The 20,398-nt window shown below is 41.8% G+C and overlaps 1 long non-coding RNA gene across 1 annotated transcript in view; it reads right to left on the bottom strand.

The window, feature by feature from the left end:
• The window catches only part of LOC130368335 (uncharacterized), a 202,299-nt gene extending 192,476 nt beyond the window's left edge, over positions 1–9,823 (bottom strand). The window contains exon 1 of the long non-coding RNA XR_008892416.1: positions 9,548–9,823. This is a non-coding gene — a long non-coding RNA (uncharacterized LOC130368335). The remainder of the gene's footprint in view (positions 1–9,547) is intronic.
• Between the last annotated feature and the right edge of the window lie 10,575 nt (positions 9,824–20,398).

Here is a 20,398-nt window from a genome sequence, read left to right as displayed (position 1 = left end):
AAAAGCTTTATATCTCATTGGTGCTGGAAAATATTATTGAAAATAAAAAAAAATGGTATGCCCAAAATCAGGATGACTAGCTCTATCTAGCTATGTGCATCTCTACCCATGTTATCCTTCTGAAAGATCCACTTTAAACATGTATCATACCTTATATTTAGAGATGAGCAAATTTCAGAAAAATTTGATTCGGCTGATTCGCCGAGTTTTCTGACAAATCCCTATTAAAAATGGCTATTTCTGGCGTACAGAGAGCCTCAATGTAGGTGTAGAACACTTTGCTTTGTTCTAACACGCATAGGGTGTGTGCTAGGTTAGTGAAATAATAATGCTATTCAGTATGACATGCAGATCAAAGGCGTTGCTACTAGAATCACTGTCGCAGAGCGGCACAATGACAGAGCCTGGAGGTGGCATTAGTATAAGGAGACCATATAGTGGCTGAATGACACAGCCTGGAGGTGGCATCAGTATGAGGAGACCATATAGTGGCTGAATGACACAGCGTGGAGGTGGCGGCAGCATGAGGAGAACATATAGTGGCTGAATGACACAGCGTGGAGGTGGCGGAAGCATGAGGAGACCATATAGCCTCAATAGGGGTATAGAACACTTTGCTTTGTTCTAACACGCACAGGGAATGTGCTCTCTTAGTGAAATAAAACTGTTATTCAGTATGACATGCAGATTACCGGCATCGCTATTAGAATCACTGTCGCAGAGCTTCTGGATGTAGCAGCAGGGAGACCAAATGGCATCAAAATTGAAGAGAATAAAGATAATTTTTATGTAATTTTTATTTAATTTGAATTTATTTAACTTTTTTGAGTACCCATTCTGGTGAGCATCGAGTTGGCGGTCTCGCCAGGTGAGATACCACCTGTTCCAGTCCCTGCCTCTCAGTGCCCCCCTGACTATGAAAGTGTGAATGTTTTATTTAATCAGTTATGGTTCATTGTTATCACTCTATCAATTTTTAAAATTTTTTATTTAAGATTTAATAATAAAATGTATGGTTACAAAAGACCAAATCCAACAAGGAGTCACATATCCCATGGCTGCACAATGACAGAGCCTAGAGGTGGCAGAAGCATGAGAAGACCATAATCTGGCAGAATGACACAGCCTGGAATTAGCAGCAGCAAGAGGAGACCATATACCTACCTTAAAAAATGTTTAAGTATAAAATACTATTTTATATTCTCTCTTATTTATTTTAATTTATTTCATCAATATTTCTTTTTTAATTTTACTTTCTTTCCCTTTCTCTCCTCCTACTTCATCTCTACAGTGTTTCTCCTTTATATATATAAAGTTGCAAATTTTGCTTTATATATTGCAAAGTACTCATGCTCACTGTACACATGTCGTATTTTTCTTCTGTATTAAAATACAAAATTCTTTAAATAAACAGCTATACAAAAAAAAAATGTTTAAGTAATGTACAAGCAACATGAGGAGACCATATAGTATCTGAGTAACACAGCCTGGAGGTGGCAACAGCATGAGGAGACAATAGGGCTTCATAATCCCTAAGATTAAAAGATGAATTTTCAAATTTAAATTGAAGATTTATGGTAGCTAGTGCTACCTTCAAATTTTTTAAATAATGTACAAGCAGCATGAGGAGACCATATAGTAGCTGAATGACACAGCCTGGAGTTGGCAACAGCATGAGAAGACAATAGGACTTCACAATCTGTAAGATTAAAAGATGAATTTTTAAATTTAAATTGAAGATTTATGGTAGCTAGTGCTACCTTAAAAAATGTTAAGTAATGTACAAGCAGCATGAGGAGACCATATAGTGGCTGAATGACACAGCCTGGAGGTGGCGGCAGCATGAGGAGACCAGATGGTGGCTGAATGACACAGCCTGGAGTTTGTTGCAGCATGAAGAGACCATAAAATGATGGAATGACACAGCCTGGAGTTTGCGGAAGCATGAGGAGACTATATGGTGGCTGAATGACACAGCCTGGAGTTGGCAACAGCATGAGAAGACAATAGGACTTCACAATCTGTAAGATTAAAAGATGAATTTTTAAATTTAAATTGAAGATTTATGGTAGCTAGTGCTACCTTAAAAAATGTTAAGTAATGTACAAGCAGCATGAGGAGACCATATAGTGGCTGAATGACACAGCCTGGAGTTGGCAACAGCATGAGAAGACAATAGGACTTCACAATCTGTAAGATTAAAAGATGAATTTTTAAATTTAAATTGAAGATTTATGGTAGCTAGTGCTACCTTAAAAAATGTTAAGTAATGTACAAGCAGCATGAGGAGACCATATAGTGGCTGAATGACACAGCCTGGAGGTGGCGGCAGCATGAGGAGACCAGATGGTGGCTGAATGACACAGCCTGGAGTTTGTTGCAGCATGAAGAGACCATAAAATGATGGAATGACACAGCCTGGAGTTTGCGGAAGCATGAGGAGACTATATGGTGGCTGAATGACACAGACTGGAATTTGCGGAAACATGAAAAGATATGGTGACTGAATGACACAGCCTTGCGGTGGGAACAGCATGAGGAGACCATAAAGTGGCTGAATGACACAGACAGAAGTTTGCGGCAACATGAGGAGAACATATGGTGGCTGAATCACACAGCCTGGAAGTGGCGTCAGCATGAGGAGAACATATGGTGGCAGAATGAGACAGCTTGGAGGTGGCAGCAGCAGCATCAGGAGTCCTGAAAGAGACCCGGTGACAGAGTGGTGCGTGAGTGGCAATACCAGTACCCGGTGACAAAGGTGGGTGAGAAAAGGTCTGATGTGGAGGAATGTTTGTAACTGGGGAGCAGCGCCTTAAATCTGTTTTGCACTATCCATGTTTGTGAAGTGTTGGTGTGGCACCATGGTCAATCTACTCTGATGCATCAGGCATTGGTGGGTGGAAATCCTGGCTGATCCATGCCTGATTCAGCTTCACAAAGGTCAGTCTCTCCACATTTTTCATGGACAGACGAGTTCTCCTTGGGGTGACTATGGCCCCCCACTGCACCAAACACCTGCCCTGATGGCACAGTACTGGCCGGGCAGGACAGCTTTTCCAGGGCAAACTCTGCTAGTTGCGGCCACAGATCAAGTTTGGCAACCCAGAAGTCCCGCGGATCTTCAAGGTGTGTTGGCATGGGCATGTCAAGGTATACCACCACCTGCTGGTTCGGGTTCTGCTCCAGGTCTACCTGAGGCTGATGAGTTGCTTCACTAAAAGTACTCATCAGTGACTGAAGACTCAGGCTGCTGCTGATAGAGCTGGTACTGCTCCTGCCACCCCACCCCTCCCCAGCAGCCATGGCAGTGGAAGGTAAGTTCCATGGACCCCCCGAGTCAGACCCATAGAGAGGATGGACAATAGGCGCCGATAGTGTCTGTAGTAGGTCAGTTTGTCCTTCCTATCAGTGGGTGTAAAAAAGGCCCCCATTTTGTGCCGGGAGCGAGGGTCCAATAAGGTGGAGAGCCAGAAGTCATCCCGCTGCCAAATGTTGACTATTCGTCGGTCACTACTCAAGCAACTGAGCATGTATTGTGCCATTTGTGCAAGTGACTCGGAAGGACTCCCGGCCTCTATGTCCACTGCATACTGCCACGATGTGTCTGGGTCCTCTGTGTCGCCTTCCTCATAACCCTCTAGCTCCTCTGGCTGCTTCTTCTCCTCCTCTCCTGTCAGATGACTAGAAAAACCACCCAATTCGCAAAACCTAAACTGTGCTCCAATGTGCCCCTCCTCCTCCTTCTCCAGTTCAGTCCCCTATGGGCTCATGTGGCTGTGAGATGTAGGCACCACATCTCCAGTGCCCTGACCAGCTGTCGTTTACAACACGTGTTGTAGGAAATGAAGCAGTGGAATGATGTCGTTCATCCTGTAATCCTGGCTTATAATGTGGTCTCCTCAAAGGGCCTGAGCAAACGGCAGGTGTCACGTATGAGCTGCCACTTATTGACATTGAAGTTACACAGGGGAGTCCCCCTATCCGTTGGATCATCAAGAAATTGGTGATGGCTTTTCTCTGTTCGTACAATCGGTCCAACATATGGAGGTGGAATTCCAACGTGTGTCAACGTCACAAATCAGACTATGTTGAGGGATACCGTTCTGACGCTTAAGCTCAAGGAGGTTGTGTTTTGCAGAGCATGAGTTGCAGAAGTACATGCAAAGTTTTCTTCCCATTGTTAGGATGTCTTGGAAATGGGGGGAACATTTCAGGAACTGATTGACAACCAGATTGAACATGTATGTCATGCAGGGCACATGGCTTAGCCTTTCTTGTCACAGCGCAGACAAGATGTTCTTCGCCGATGGATTGCTGGCAGAAGGACTGACTCAAAGTTGGAGGAGTAGGAGCATCTGGAGCGACAGAAGGAGGGTATGACACACAGCTCCCTTTGCTGTGGTGGAACCTTGGCTGGCTAAATCATGGAGTAGCGTGCCACTGGGTGATGCATCAGGCTGGACCACCACATCGGAGCCACAGTTCTCCAAGGCCGCTTTATGGTGGTGCAGCATATGTTGACGCAGGGCCGTGGTGCCAACATTGGGACCCTGGCCACACTTCACCTTTTGCCGACACATCTTGCATGTGGCTATGTTAACCTCCTCCAGATGCTTGATAGAAAACTGCCACACCACTGAGTAGCTGATTTACCCACCAACAGTCTGCATTAATTGACTGCTACTGTCGCCATCTCCAGGAACCCCTTTTCCACTATGTCCCGAGAAGGTAGTTTGCCACAAAGCAGGTGTTCTCCACCAGGCACAATTGGCTCCAGAATTTCCCCCTTTGCCACCATGCTGACTGTCAACCATGCCACCACCTTGCTGGCTCAGCTGCTGCCTCACGGGCAACCTGCAACCCTCTTCTCCTGATGATGATGAAGCCCCTTCTGCACCCAGCTCCCAATGGCGATCGGCTTCATCATCATCAACAAGTGTCTGCACGTCACTGATGTCCTCCTCAGGTTCCTCAACAGTGTCTGCTTTAGGACACTGAACGCTGGCAAGACCACCTCCCACGTCACTCTCCTCATCACTACTTGCCCACCTAGAGAAGGAAGCGGCGGATGTCTCCTCCACTTCTTGGCTGGGCAGTAGCTGCTGACTGTCTTCTATTAGATCATCCTCACTGAATAGTGGAGCTAAACCTTCAGCAAAAGATACTTCTATAGGGGAGAAACAGCTTAGGACAGAGGCAATGGGAGGACAGGGACTGCTACCGATCCACGCCAACTGACGGTTGTGTCTGAGGAACCCACCAACTGTTGACTGGGGGCATAAGATGTCACTTGTGATGAAGTGGATGACGGTGTTAACCAATCGATGATGGAAGAGGGGTTGCTGGTCTAGACACTACCGCTAGCTGATTTCGGGAGATTAGGCCTCTCGCTGCGACTCCTTCTGCCACTCGCCCCTAGTCTGCTTCGACCTCTGCCTGCGCCTGATGAATTTAGGCCTCTGCCATTCCTCTGTGCACATTCTGGCACTTCTCTGCCTGACATACTTAGTGCATATATGAGGGGAGTACAATACGCTTAACTATGCTTAAAACAGTTTTTGTCAAGAACAGCAACAGGTGTGTACTTTTGGCTGGCCTTTTACCGTATCTAGGCCCTTAAGACTTTATCAGGAACAAAATGGTACAACACTTAGATGTACGTATGTGTTATGCAATTATGAGGGCAGAAAAATGCACTACAGTATGCTTAAAAAAGCATTTGTGTACAACACCAGCCGGTGAGTACTTTTGCCTGGCCTTTCACAGTATCTAGGCTCCTGAGACTTTAACCGGAACAAAATAGTACACCACTTATATGTACGTATGTGCTAGGCCCTTTTTAGATGAGAAAAATGTGCTACAGTACACTTAAAAAAGTATTTGTGTACAACACAGCTGGAGAGTACTTTTCCCTTGCCTTTATCAGTATCTAGGCCCTTGAGACTTTAACAGGAACAAAATAGTACACCACTTATATGTACGTATGTGGTATGCATTTATGAGGGCAGAAAAATGCGCTACAGTACGCTTAAAAAAGTATTTGTGTACAACACCAACTGGTGTGTACTTTTGGCTGGCCTTTTACAGTATCTAGGCCCTTAAGACTTTATCAGGAACAAAATGGTACAACACTTAGATGTATGTATGTGTTATGCAATTATGAGGGCAGAAAAATGCACTACAGTATGCTTGAAAAAGCATTTGTGTACAACACCAGCCGGTGAGTACTTTTGCCTGGCCTTTCACAGTATCTAGGCTCCTGAGACTTTAACCGGAACAAAATAGTACACCACTTATATGTACGTATGTGCTAGGCCCTTTTTAGATGAGAAAAATGTGCTACAGTACACTTAAAAAAGTATTTATCTACAACACAGCTGGAGAGTACTTTTCCCTTGCCTTTATCAGTATCTAGGCCCTTGAGACTTTAACAGGAACAAAATAGTACACCACTTATATGTATGTATGTGGTATGCATTTATGAGGGCAGAAAAATGCGCTACAGTACACTTGAAAAAGTATTTGTGTACAACACCAACTGGTGAGTACTTTTGCCTGGCTTTTAACAGCATCTAGACCCCTGAGACTTTAACAGGAACAAAACAGTACACCACCTAGATGTACGTATGTGCTATGTACTTTTGAGGGGAGAAAAATGAGCTACAGTACGCTTAAAAAAGTATTTGTGTACAACACAGCTGGAGTACTTTTCCCTTGCCTTTCACAGTATCTAGGCCCTTGAGACTTTAACAGGAACAAAATAGTACACCACTTATATGTATGTATGTGGTATGCACTAATGAGGGCTGAAAAATGCGCTACAGTTAGCTTAAAAAAGTAATTGTGCATAACACCAGCAGTACACACCAGTGCTGCAGCACACAGTCGCTGTGTACTACACCCAAAATTGCACTTTCTCTTTCAGTCTCACTCCCTTCCCAATCAGTGCTTCTAGGAAGGATTTGTGCTTTAGCTGAATTGCTGCTTTTCTTTTGTGGAACACTTTCTCTCTGTAATAGAACGCTTTCGACAGTGAATGGGAGGAAAATCACTGCAGTAAGAATGCTTTTCTGTAAAACACACTGACCTCTTTCCCTCTCACTGTGCATTAGAACACTGACTTGACTAGGAGGTGAATCGCTGCTGGAAAAAGCTTTTCTGTGCAACACACAGCACTGTCTGTCCCTAACTATCTCTCTGCAGTGAAAGACTGAAGTGACTGGATGCAATATGGCTGCCGATTATATAGGGCTGTGACATTACTGCATGACTGGCTGCTGATAGGCTGCATCCTCCATGTGATTCAGGGTCATCCCGCCTACTCTTGTTCCCGCTTTCCCAGGATTCCTTGCCCCATGTCCTCACATGTGGGTCCACCATTTTAGAGGCACTAATTGGAGTTTACTGAAGCGATTTGTGCAATAGAATCACGGCGATGTTCGCATTCATTGCAAATCGATTTTTTCCTGAAATTTGTAACAAATTCAGATTTGTCACATTCAATTCGCTCATCCCTACTTATATTAAAAAAGATTTAGTATTAAAGCTTTTTAAAGAAAGAAAAACAAGTGACATTCTGTTGCTTAATTGTCATTAGTTTTCTAAGAGGAGCTGTAATTTAGTTCAGCTTTATTGAATTGCCTCAAAGCGTCATTTGTTGAATACTTTGCTAATCATTCTGAATCATTTAGGGACATGGCGAAAATCTTCATATGATACTAATAGCCGCAAACACAATCATGTTGCCTTTGTGCTTGACAGTCATCCAGCTGCAGCCTCCTGTAAAAGATCTATCACAACACGCAATCCATTAATTGTTAATTCAGGACAACTTCAGAACACAGGCCTAAGAAACCTTATATGTCAGAAATCTCCAACACTGCTGATCTCTATAAGTCATTGCCTAAATTGGCGTGCAAGAAGAAAAAACAAAGACAAAAACAAGCCTTCTTTTACCAGCTGACTCACAGGTTTGTGCACTATGGGAGGCAAATGAGAACAAAAAAATGTGCCGTACTAGTTTAAAGATGCCTTTTATAGTGAAGACAAAAGCCCCCAGAAAATATAATTATCAAAACTACCACTGCTGACGGCTTGCTTCTTGCCCCTGCCCACCCCCCGAGAAAACATATGGGAATTTACCCTCTGATTACATTACCATTTGAAAGATGGGAAAGGCTCTGCCTTTTATTTTACTTTTTGAACCTGAAATTATTATGCTGCTCAATATGCAAATGTCTTGTGGGTGGTGCTACAATAAAGAGAGTTCAATATGATCAGGACCAGACACCGGTCTACGACTGGAAGAAACTTAAAGTGTATTGTGTATCATTTACAGAAGACATATTATTACCAGCTGTTTGAACAATAAGATGTGCATAGTCTAGTGCTGTCCACTTTGGCGAAGAATAGGCACTATATATCTTTAAAATGTAAGTAGTAACCCATGAAGACTTGTTACAGAAAAGGCCTTTGTGTACAGTATATTGTTAAATCATAGCAAAGTAACAGTTACTCTCCACTACACCTCATTCAATCTAAAGTTCTACAGAGCACTAATAAAAGCTTAAAGTAGCTCAATATATATGTATATATATATATATATATACATACATATATATATATATATTTTATTCTCTTTGTTTAACCTTTTAATGGGTTCATAAGTTACACCAAGGAAAAAAGTGTGATCATTCTTACAGAGATGATTTTGATACATTACAATAGAAAACAGGTTCTGATCGGCCCTACTTGATACATACTTGGGAAACATTTGAGGCCTAATAGGTTGCTAGGCAACATCATAGTTACAAAGTTAGCTTGAAAGCTAATTTCTATAAAGACACAAATCTTGTATTATTGTTCGTAGAGCAGGAGATTGCTTAATAAAATACAATTTTTTTAATTGTATCCACTACGGCCCTTGTTATATAAAAATAAAACTAACAAAAAAAAAAAAAAGCAAAAGCTTTGGAATAAAAAAAAAGCAACACAATAGTGGTTTTTCAAAGGATGAGCAACATTAATAGTTTAGAGTCCACAAAACAAATATTTACAGTTTGGATTGAGGCATACCTATGATAAATTCAGACAGTACTCGCTGTTAAGATGTGTTCTTATTACAAGGACATGTGAAATTAGAGAAGAAAAAAAAACACAAAAACTAACATTTGCCAAATGCGCTCAGCAAATAAACATGTTCTGAATAATATTAAGTTGTAATTTTATTTAAGTGGAGATGGGGTACAGTGGGAAATATAAGGTTACTACTATTACATGCCACCTATTTTTAATGTCAAAGTTCCCATCTAAAAATGTTATGAAAACTAGAATGAACAACATAGATATCAAAAACTTGACATTTAGCAAGTTTAAAAAAAAAATAGGCAGAAAGCAAGAATAAAACAAAAAAAATTGTATGATATGGTAAGAAAGCAAGAACATTTAAGGCTGTAATTCATGACAAATATATATTATTATGAACTTTTTGTTAGCAAGGACTTTAAAACATCCAATCATGGAATAACAGATTATGTCATCCTACCTTAAAACATCTTTTCTTCTGTTTCTTTATACAGGTCTATAGAGCGTGTGATAAGTCTTGTGACTCTTGACGAAAAGACGTGGCTTCATAGAAAATGACTAAATATCAGCTTTTGGATAAGAAGAAAATGATCAAAAAACTAACACAAAAAAGAGAGTGAGAGAACGAGGAAAGAGAGTTTGTGAGAGAGTATTTTTGTGAGGATGTGTGTATCTCTGTAGTTGTCTTTATTGAGGCCTATCCTCTGTTTAGATGTCCTCTTCCCTTGAAAAGCAGCTGGTCTGTGACCCCCAAATTCTTTAAAAAAAAAAAAAAGAGAGAGAGAGGGAATTCTTTTCACATTTCAAGTTGCTTCTTTTCTACCCTCCCACTGACACCATCCCATTCAGTCCTGAAGATAACTTTATTCATCAACAAATCATTGTATCAAGTTCAATAGGAACACTGCATTATCATTCTTTACATCAGGACTAGGCAGTTATATCTTACTTTACTTTTCAGAGAGACAACGCCAGGTCCTTATAACACTTGCATGGTCTGTTTAGCCGTGTTTCTCCTCTGTCAGTCAGCAGGCGGGCAGTAAATAGACACTTGTTGGATTGTTTTCCAAAGTAGAAGTTGCTGTCACATTCACGGCTGCTCAGAATTTAACCAGTGTGTCACTTTAGGAAGAGATGTAAAGTCACATACATATGCGAATGTTGTCTTCTCCTATCTAACTGCATCTCTTTGCAATCAATTAGGAGCATCTTAAGGCAGAAAAATGTCAATGGGACATCAGTGATTTCCTTTATTGCAGTATAGCTGTCAGTGAAAGGTCATCCCTATCCTAGTAGAAAATTAACCATGCCTAAGCCTATATATACAAAAGTCTAACTATCTAAAAACTCTGGAGAATTCAATGAATGTACCAATGAATGTATCTTACAGGTGTAACTATAGCCATTACACCCATCACAAGTAAGATCAGGCCCCATTATTACTCAAGGGTTCCCATTTGGGAACAGAACCACTTTTACCCACTACATGGGTTATATTCTGTGCTAACGATCCAATATATAATGTTAATATCCATTCTTGTTTTATTCTTTTACTTTAAGTTTGCTGTCCAAAAAGCGGGAGACCAATTCCTGACTTTGCACTCGGGACCTCAAATTCTAGTTAGGTCCCATGTCCTTTGTTTTTATACTTTCTATTACCATATCAAAAGTTGTCAACTTGAATAGAACTTGAAGGGGTATTCCGGATACGTACATTTTTAATATGTTGCTGGGACTGCTAGGAAAACAAAAACAAAAAAACAACAGCATACCAGCATTTCTCTTTTGGTGTCACCCCTGTGACATTTTCTAGCTCCCAAATCATCACTCTGCATCATCTCTGCAGTGACGGTCCGCTCAGCAAATTATTGACTGAGATGGAACACCATTGCTGTCAGTGACTGGCTGAGAAGGCTGTCACTGCCAAGATGAGTTCTCCATGGACATAGGAAGCAGAGTGATAAGCAGGGAGCTGGATGAAGAAATAGGAGAAGTCCCAGGGGAGCGAGGCAGATAAGCATACATTTTTTTTTTCATAATGGCTTCACCAACATATACAAAAATTTATGTATTTGAAAGGCTAAGTGCAATTTCCTGCATCTGAAGTTTTTTGTGGGGTTTTTGCATTTGAGTAACATAGTAACGTAGTAACATAGTTCATGAGGCTGAAAAAAGACCAGAGTCCATCAAGTTCAACCTATATCCCTAATGAGTCCCTACTGAGTTGATCCAGAGGAAGGCAAAAAACCCTCAAACCCTCAAAAAATTCCTTCCCGACTCCAAATATGGCAGTCAGAATAAATCCCTGGAACAATTTTCTGTCCCTATAAATCTAGTATACATAACCTGCGATGTTATTACTCTCCAAGAATGTATCCAGACTCGTTTTGAACTCTTTTACAGAGTTCACCATGACCACCTCCTCAGGCAGAGAATTCCACATTCTCACTGCTCTTACAGTAAAGAATCCCCGTCTGTGCTGGTTTAGAAACCTTCTTTCCTCTAAATGTAGAGGATGCCCCCTTGCTATAAATACAGTCCTGGGTATAAATAGATCATGGGAGAGATCTCTGTACGGTCCCCTGATATATTTATACATAGTTATTAGGTCTCCCCTAAGCCTTCTTTTTTCTAAACTAAATGACCCTAATACTGATAATCTTTCTGGGTACTGTAGTCCTCCTATTCCCCGTATTACTCTGGTTGCCCGTCTTTGAACCCTCTCCAGCTCCACTATATCTTTCTTGTACACTGGTGCCCAGTACTGTACACAGTATTCTATGTGTGGTCGGACTAGTGATTTGTACAGCGGTAGAATTATTTCCTTGTCGTGGGCATCTATGCCCCTATTGATGCACCCCATGATTTTATTAGCCGTGACAGCAGCTGCCTGACACTGGTCACTACAGCTAAATTTACTGTTAACTAAGACTCCTAAGTCCTTTTCCATGTCAGTCATCCCAAGTGTTTTCCCATTTAATACATAACCCCAGCTCGGATTTTTCTTCCCCATGTGCATTACCTTACATTTATCAGTGTTGCATTTTTGGCCCCTATGGCGTTTTTATTTTTTTTTTTCAAAATTTGTTGGGTAGCAAAAAAAAGGATGCAGTAGGGCTTGGAAAAAATTATTTAACAACATTTTTATTTTTTATAACCAAATTGTTATACATTTTTAATAAAGTGTGTGTATTTTACATTTTCTCTCTATTTTTTTAAACATTTATTAGGTAGTACTACTACTCCCAGCATGGAACAGACTGTTCCATGATTGGAGTAGTAGTACCTGTACTAATAGACATATCGCCCTGGCTGTCACTCCTGACACCCGATTCGATCATCCTATCTATTGCAGAGATGTGGAGCAGCTCTATACAGCGCTCGCATCTCTGCTCTGTACTCTGGTCGGCCAGTCCCCGCCAATCCCCGCTCTCAGCGGGAAATATGAATGAGTGATGTTCTATTCACATCACTGGCCGGCCGGAGTAAAGTGCAGAGATGTGAGCATTGTATAGAGCCGCTCCACATCTCTGCTATAGATAGGACTATCGCAGCGGGTGTCAGGAGTGACACCCGCTGTGATCTGTCCTTAACTGCAGGTACCATTACTCCCAACATGGAGCACACTCTGCTCCATGCTGAGAGCTGTAGTTCCTGCATTAATAGACAGATCGCAGCGAGTGTAACTTCTGACACCTCTTGCATCTGTCTATTAATGCAGGTACTACAGCTCCCAGAATTGAGCAGAATGTGCTCCATGCTGGGAGCTGTAGTACCTACAGTTAAGGAAAGATCACAGCGGATGTGACTCCTGACACCCGCTGTGATCCTCCTGTACAATGTATAGATGCGGCCGGCTGCTCTTCTATGGTTCCCTGCACTGATGTATATATACACCTGTGTTCCATGCTGGGAGTAGTAGTACTACTACCTAAAAAAAATGTAAAAATAAAGAAAAAAAAGTGAAACACACACACACTACATTTTTATTATTGCCGGCTACATTTTTTGTGCCCTGCCCACACACATAAATTGATCCCTGTTTAAAAATTTATAAAAATGTTGTTATAAAAAAGATACATTTTGTTAAATACAATTCTTCACACTACTGTATCTTTTTTATTATTATTTTTTTAATGGTACCCTACAAAATTGTATTAAAAAAGGTATCTCCATCACTTTTTTGGATCGCTAAAGTCCCAAAAAGAATAAAAACCTCCTGCAAAAACACCAGTTAAAACCCACATGGTGTCTTTCTTGGCGTTTTTTACTCCCATATACTTCTATGGGAGAAAAACGACACAATTTCCGGGGAAAAAAATGCCATAGGCTCAACATGCTGCGACTTTGCACAATTGCTAAGGAGCTAAAAAAAAAAAGTGAAAAATTGCCAAAAGGATTTAAAAAATGCCAAGCGCCAAAATTTGGTGTTTTTTCATTGACTTACAGCTACCATCTGGCTGCAACGTTTCTTCAATGAAAAATGCCATGGGGTACAGTTTTGCCATTTTTGGGGGGAAAACGCCCCAAAAAACTAAAAAAAAACAAAAAACAAAAAAAAACAAGCTTGTTCACACATATAGTATCCTGCGCATTTGATGCACATGATTTGAAGCTGCTGATAATATGCTGCAGATTTCAATGTAAACTAAATGACTGAACACAGCTTCCAATCCTGTGCATTACGCATGTGCAGGATACTTTACATGTGAATACACCTCTAATATGTTTTTCTTTTTCTTTTGAAAAACCTCTTGACATGTCATGAAGTTTTGATTGGTCAGGGTGCTGAGCCCAACAAAATCGCTAAACAAATGGGTAGAAGTTCTGAGCTCAGCATTGTCTCTCTCCACTGTCTCCTCACTTCCGTACATGGGCTCATAATTAGACTTTCTATAAAATCCATCTAAGATAACACTCAGGTCAATGCTTCTCCCCATCTGTTTTAGCTTTCGGTGGGTGTCTCAGTACCCAAACCCTCACCGATCAAGACTCTTTGAAAGGGAAAAAGTTTTTTGAATTGACAGGAACACTATAAAATGTCCAATTATAAGCTGGACATGTTCCTAGGTGCCAAATTGTTTATGCTGGAAACTTGCTCCTAGTTGTTAGGACAGTTTCAGATAATATATATGGCATTAAAATATGGGCAATGTATGTATGGTTCTCCTGTCCTGGAGAAAAAAACTCAGATCCAGCTCTCCTTATAAAAACATATTGCAGCTTTATTTAATCTGTATAAAACCTGAAGTCACAGAATTTTTTTTTTGCAAATGATGCAAAATGCTGTATGCACCCTCAGATAAATAGGAAATCACAGAAGGGGTGCACAAACAATAAAACATAATGTTTAATAAAATGTCATTAAACACATAACCCCACTAAAACATGGAGACAAGAACATGAAAATAAGACAAAGGTCTTTCATTATTTGTATTATATAAGTGAAAGCCTTAGAATTTTAATTTTATGTTGGACCTGTTTACTGCATCTTTTTTGCACATTGCTGTTTATGCCCCTGATGAACCCACTATATGTGGGGGAAACGTGTTGGTCTGTCTTGAGGGTATCTGTACAATAGGAATATTTAGGGATTGACCAAGGGATAGACCAGGGCAGCTCTGAACCTAGGTCATGCATACCTACCAGTGGCATTAATTTGATAATGGTCCTTTGTCCTATTTTCCTACGTTAAGTTTTATTGTTTGTTCACCCCATCTGTGATTTTCTATATAAAACCTGGAAACAACACACCAACTGTGCTACAACATCTTCACGCGTTTCGAGCACACTTGCTCTCATTTGAGTATGCATGCGATAGAAACATGTCAAGTTGTTGTAGCACAGTTAGTGTGTTGTTCTGTGCTTTTATGTGGATTAAATAAAGCTGCAATATCTTTTACAAGTAGTGCTGGATCTGAGATTTTCTTCTTTCAAGAAGCATAATATGGGCACATTTGTTTTACTATGGCTAAAGGTTTTGCTTCAATTATAAGGATCTACAATGTTGTTATGTTGGGTCAGTAGCCTGAACCAGCCTATTGGTAGTAAAGTTTTATGTGGCCTATTGTAAGACAATATTTACCAGAATTTTTGTGAAAGTTGTGTTCATTTCAAAGCCTGCTCAGCTAACAACTGCTTGTATTGTGAGAACTATTGTGCCCCATATGTATTTTTCTTGCACAAAAGTGAACTAAACCATTCAACTGAAGAGTTTGCCTCTAACAACTGAGAACAGCTTTAAAGCAAGAAAGATAAATGTTCTGACCAATGGAGCAGGTCTCATTTGCTTGGAATAATTTTTAGGTCTAACATTCAGGTTTGTTAATGCAGCATGGGCAGAAATGGATTATAAAGGGAGGGGACGTATTAAAGGGGGTTGGCCCACAAACAAAAAGATGGCTACTCAGCCATCTCCAGCCTGTTTTTGATCATCGGAGATGATTGGAAAGCCAAAACAGCCAAGTGCTCCTATGAAATTTGCGTTACTCCTGTTCTTTTAATTTGTAGGTAAACCCATTTAAACAAGATTACATTTTCTCCTCTTTATGGCTTTAAATAAAAAAACTGGATCTAAAAATTAAATGTGTGACCATACCCTAATAAGTAACAATAATTGTTAAAGGGGTACTCCGCCCCTAGACATCACATCCCCTACCAAAAGGATAGGGCATAAGATGTCTGATCGCGGGGGTTCCGCCACTGGGGACTCCCGCAATCTCGCTGCTGCACCTGGCATTCGTTTAGAGTGTCGGGTGCAGCGCCAGAATCTCATGACATCATGACAACACTGCCACGTCCCCAATGCAAGTCTATGGGAGGGGGCGTGATGGCCTCCTCCCATAGAATTGCATTGAGGGGGCGTGGCCGTGACATCACTAGCAGCGCGTAAACGTGATTTCACGAGCCTCCACCCCGCATCGCCAGTCATCCCGGCACACGGGACCCCCGCGATCAGACATCTTATCCCCTATCCTTTGGATAGAAGATAAGATGTCTATGGGCGGAGTAGCCCTTTAACCCCTTGGGGACCGAGCCCATTTTCACCTTATGGACCAGAGCATTTTTTGCGCATCTGACCACTGTCACTTTATGCATTAATAACTCTGGGATGCTTTTACTTATGCATTTGATTCCAAGATAGTTTTTTCGTGGCATATTCTACTTTAACATAGTGGTACATTTTTGTCGATACTAGCATAATTTCTTGGTGAAAAATTCCAAAATGTCATGAAAATATTTTCTAACTTTTAAGCTCTCTGCTTGTAAGGAAAATAGACATACCAAATAAATGATATATTGATTCGCATATACAATATGTCTACTTTATGTTTGCATCATAAAGTTGACATGTTTTTACTTTAGGAAGACATCAGAGGGCTTCAAAGTTCAGCAACAATTTTTTATATTTTTCACAAAATTTTCAAAATCTGAATTTTTTAGGAACTAGTTTAGCTTTGAGTGGTTTTTATATTAGAGAAACCCCATAAATGACCCCATTATAAAAACTGCACCCCTCAAAATGACATTCAGAAAGTTTATTAACCCTTTAGGTGTTTCGCAGGAATAGCAGCAAAGTGAAAGAGAATATTAAAAATCTAAATTTTTTACACCAACATGTTCTTGTAGACCCAGGTGTAAAAGGAGAAAAAGCCCCCTAAAATTTGTAACCTAATTTCTCTTGAGTAAGGTAATACCTCATATATAAACGTAAAGTGCTCTGTGGGTGCACTAGAGGGCTCAGAAAGGAAGGAGTGACAATTTTGGAAAGTGAATTTTGCTGAAATGGTATTTGGGGAGCATGTCGCATTTAGAAGCCCCTATGGTGCCAGAACAGCATAGAAAGCCCCATATGGCACACTATTTGGGAAACAACACCCCTCAAGGCATGTAACAAGGGGTACAGTGAGCCTTAACACCTCACAGGTGTTTGATGACTTTTCGGTAAAGTCGGATGTGTAAATGAAAAATTAGATTTTTTTTTCGCTAAAATGCTGGTGTTACCCCAAATTCTTCATTTTCACAAGGGGTAATAGGAGAAAAAGCATCCCATGTGGAAATACCCCATATGTGGATGTAAAGTGTGGGCGAACTGCAATTCTCAGAAGAGAAGGAGCACCATTGGGCTTTTGGAGATTTGGAATTTGTTTGGAATGGAAGTTGGGAGCCATGTGCATTTACAAAGCCCCCTTGGTGCCAGAACAGTGGACCCTCCCACATGTGACCCCATTTTGCAAACTACACCCCTCACGGAATGTAGTAACGGGTGCAGTGAGCATTTACACCCCACTGGCTTTTGACAGATCTTTGGAACAGTGGGCTGTGCAAATGAAAAATAAAATGTTTCACTTTTACGGACGACTGTTCAAAAAATCTGTCAAACACCTGTGGGGTGTAAATGCTCACTGCACCCCTCATAACATTACATGAGGGGTGTAGTTCCCAAAATGGGGTCACATGTGGTGGTGGTGGTGGGGGGGGGGGGGTTAGGGGTCCACTCTTCTGGCACCATGGGGGCTTTGTAAATGCACAAGGCCTTCATTTCCAGACACATTCTCTCTCCATAAGCCCAATGGCGCTCCTTCTCTTCTGAGCATTGTAGTTCACCTGCAGAGCACATTACATCCACATATGGGGTATTTATATACTCAGAAGAAATGGTGTTACAAATTTTTTTTTTTTTTTTGCGTTTATGTCAGAACCGCTGTAATGATCAGCCACCCATGTGCAAATCACCTCAAATGTACATAGTGCGCTCACTCCTGAGCCACCTTGTGCACCCACAGAGCATTTTATGTCCACATATGGTGCATTTCCGTACTCAGAAGTAATTGCATTAAAAAAAAATTTTTTTCCCTTTTACCTCTTGTGAAAATGAAAAGTATGGGGCAACACCAGCATGTTAGTGTAAAAAAATTAAATTTTTTACAATAACATGCTGGAATAGATCCCAATTTTACCTTTTTATAAGGGGTAAAAGGATAAAAAAAATAAAAATACATGTGTTAGGCAATTTCTCCCAAGTACAGAAATACCTCATATGTGGCACTAAACTGTTGCCTTGAAATATGACAGGGCTCTGAAGTGAGAGAGCGCCATGCGCATTTGAGGCCTAAAATAGGGATTTACATAGGGACAGACCCGGATGCAAGAATTAGACTTGCCTACGATACCAAAATTACCTTACAGCAGTGTTTCCCAAACAGGGTGCCTCCAGCTGTTGCAAAACTCCCAGCAAGCCTGGACAGTCAATGGCTGTCCAGCAATACTGGGAGTTGTTTTGCAATAGCTGGAGGCTCCGTTTTGGAAACATTGTCGTACAAGACATTTTTTTTTATTTTTATTTGGGGGGGGGGGGGACTGTGTAGGGGTGTATGTACATGAAATGTTTTACTTTTTATTTTGTGTTAGTGTAGTGTAGTGTTTTTAGGGTACATTCACATGGGCGGGAGTTCACGGTGAGTTTCCCGCTGGGAGTTTGAGCTGTAGCAGGAAATTTGCTGCATCTCAAACTTGCAGCGAAAAACACGCTGTAAACTCCCCCCCTTGTGAATGTACCCTGTAAACCTCCAGCTGTTGCAAAAGCTACAACTCTCAGCATGCAGTGACAGCTGAAGGGCATGCTGGGACTTGTAGTTATGAAACAGCTGGAGGCATACTACTAACACTCCCATGTCCTGCCGCTGTGTGGGCATGCTGGGAGTCGTAGTTTTTCAACAGCTGAAGGCACACTGGTTGAGAAACACTGAGTTAAGTAACAAACTCTGTTTTACAACCAGTGTGCCTCCAGCTGTTGCAAAACTACAACTGCCAGCATGTATGGTCTATTAGAGCATGCTGGGAGCTGTAGTTTGCAACAGCTGGAGGAACACTGGTTGCGAAACACTGAGTTAGGTAACATACTCTGTGTTTTGCAACCAGTGTGCCTTCAGCTGTTGCAAAAACTACAACTCTCAGCATGCAGTGACCGCTGAAGGGCATGCTGGGACTTGTAGTTATTCAACAGCTGGAGGCATACTACTAACACTGCCAGCATGCCCTTTGGCTGTCCGTGCATGCTGGGGGTTGTAGTTATGCAACAGCTGGAGGCACACTGGTTGCAAAACACTGAGTTTGTTACTTAACTCAGTGTTTCTCAACCAGTGTGCCTCCAGTTGTTGCAAAACTACAACTTCCAGCATGCCCAGACAGTCAAAGGACATGTTGGGAGTTGTAGTTATGCAACAATTGGAGGAGAAAAGTTTGGACACCCTGTGTAGTAGTGTCCAAACTGTAGCCCTTTAGATGTTGCAAAACTTCAACTCCAAGCATGCCCACACTGTCCAGGCATGGTGGAAGTTGTAGTTCTGCAACATCTGAAGGGCCAGATGTTACAGAAATAAAACTCCCAGCATGCCTGGACTGTCTGGACATGCTGGGAGTTGAAGTTTTGCAACATCTGGAAGGGCTACAATATGGACACCATTGCACAGTGGTCTTCAAATTGTGGCCCTCCAGATGTTGCAAAACTACAACTCCCAGCATGCCTAGTGGCTGTCTGGGCATGCTTTGAGTTGTAGTTTGGCAACTCCTAGAAGTCAGCAGTGAAGATCACTTACCACTGATCTTCACCGCTGCCTCCACCGCTGCCTCCGCCTTCTTACTGCCGCCGGTCCCGCCACTGCCTGCCACCAGTTCTCTCACCAGTCCTGCCACTGCCTGCCGCCGTTTCTGATGCAATCGCCGGTCCCTCGCCGCTTCGGCACCCGCCACCATCTCCCCCCCACCCCCCGCTCTGGCCGGACATCCAGGACCAGTCAGAGCGGGGATTTCAACTTTAACCCCCCCAACCGACCAATGGCAGGGGATAGGAGGAGGTGGCACCCCTGCCACCTCGTCCTTTCCTTTTGCATGATCGGGGCTGTCTATGACAGCTCAGATCATCCCTATTTTCCGGGCTATTGGGTCATCAGAGACCCAATCATCCCAGAATGGCAACAAATCGCCGATCTGGGGGTTGTCGACATGGGGGGGGGGTCTCAGGACCCCCCCAGGGGTTTGCACGGGGTGCCTGCTGAATGACCCGGCGCATGGTGGGGACCGAAATTCCCATAGACGTACAGGTACGCCCTTGGTCCTTAAGTACCAGGGAGCAAGGGCATACCTGTACGCCCTTGGTCCCCAACAGGTTAAAGGCAATTTTTTAATTATTGTTAGTTTAATCTTTTAGTTCATTAAAGACATAAACTGTAAAACTCTGAGTAATATTCTGTTTGATGTCCAATCAGCTTTTTTTTTTTTTGCACCCAACAGGCCATGAACAGGTTGGGGC

The sequence above is a fragment of the Hyla sarda genome, chromosome 4 (assembly GCF_029499605.1).
Source record: "Hyla sarda isolate aHylSar1 chromosome 4, aHylSar1.hap1, whole genome shotgun sequence".
NCBI classification, from domain to species: Eukaryota; Metazoa; Chordata; class Amphibia; order Anura; family Hylidae; genus Hyla; species Hyla sarda.
The sequence above is the reverse complement of the archived record's forward strand: the minus strand, read 5'-3'. Positions and strand labels throughout refer to the sequence as shown.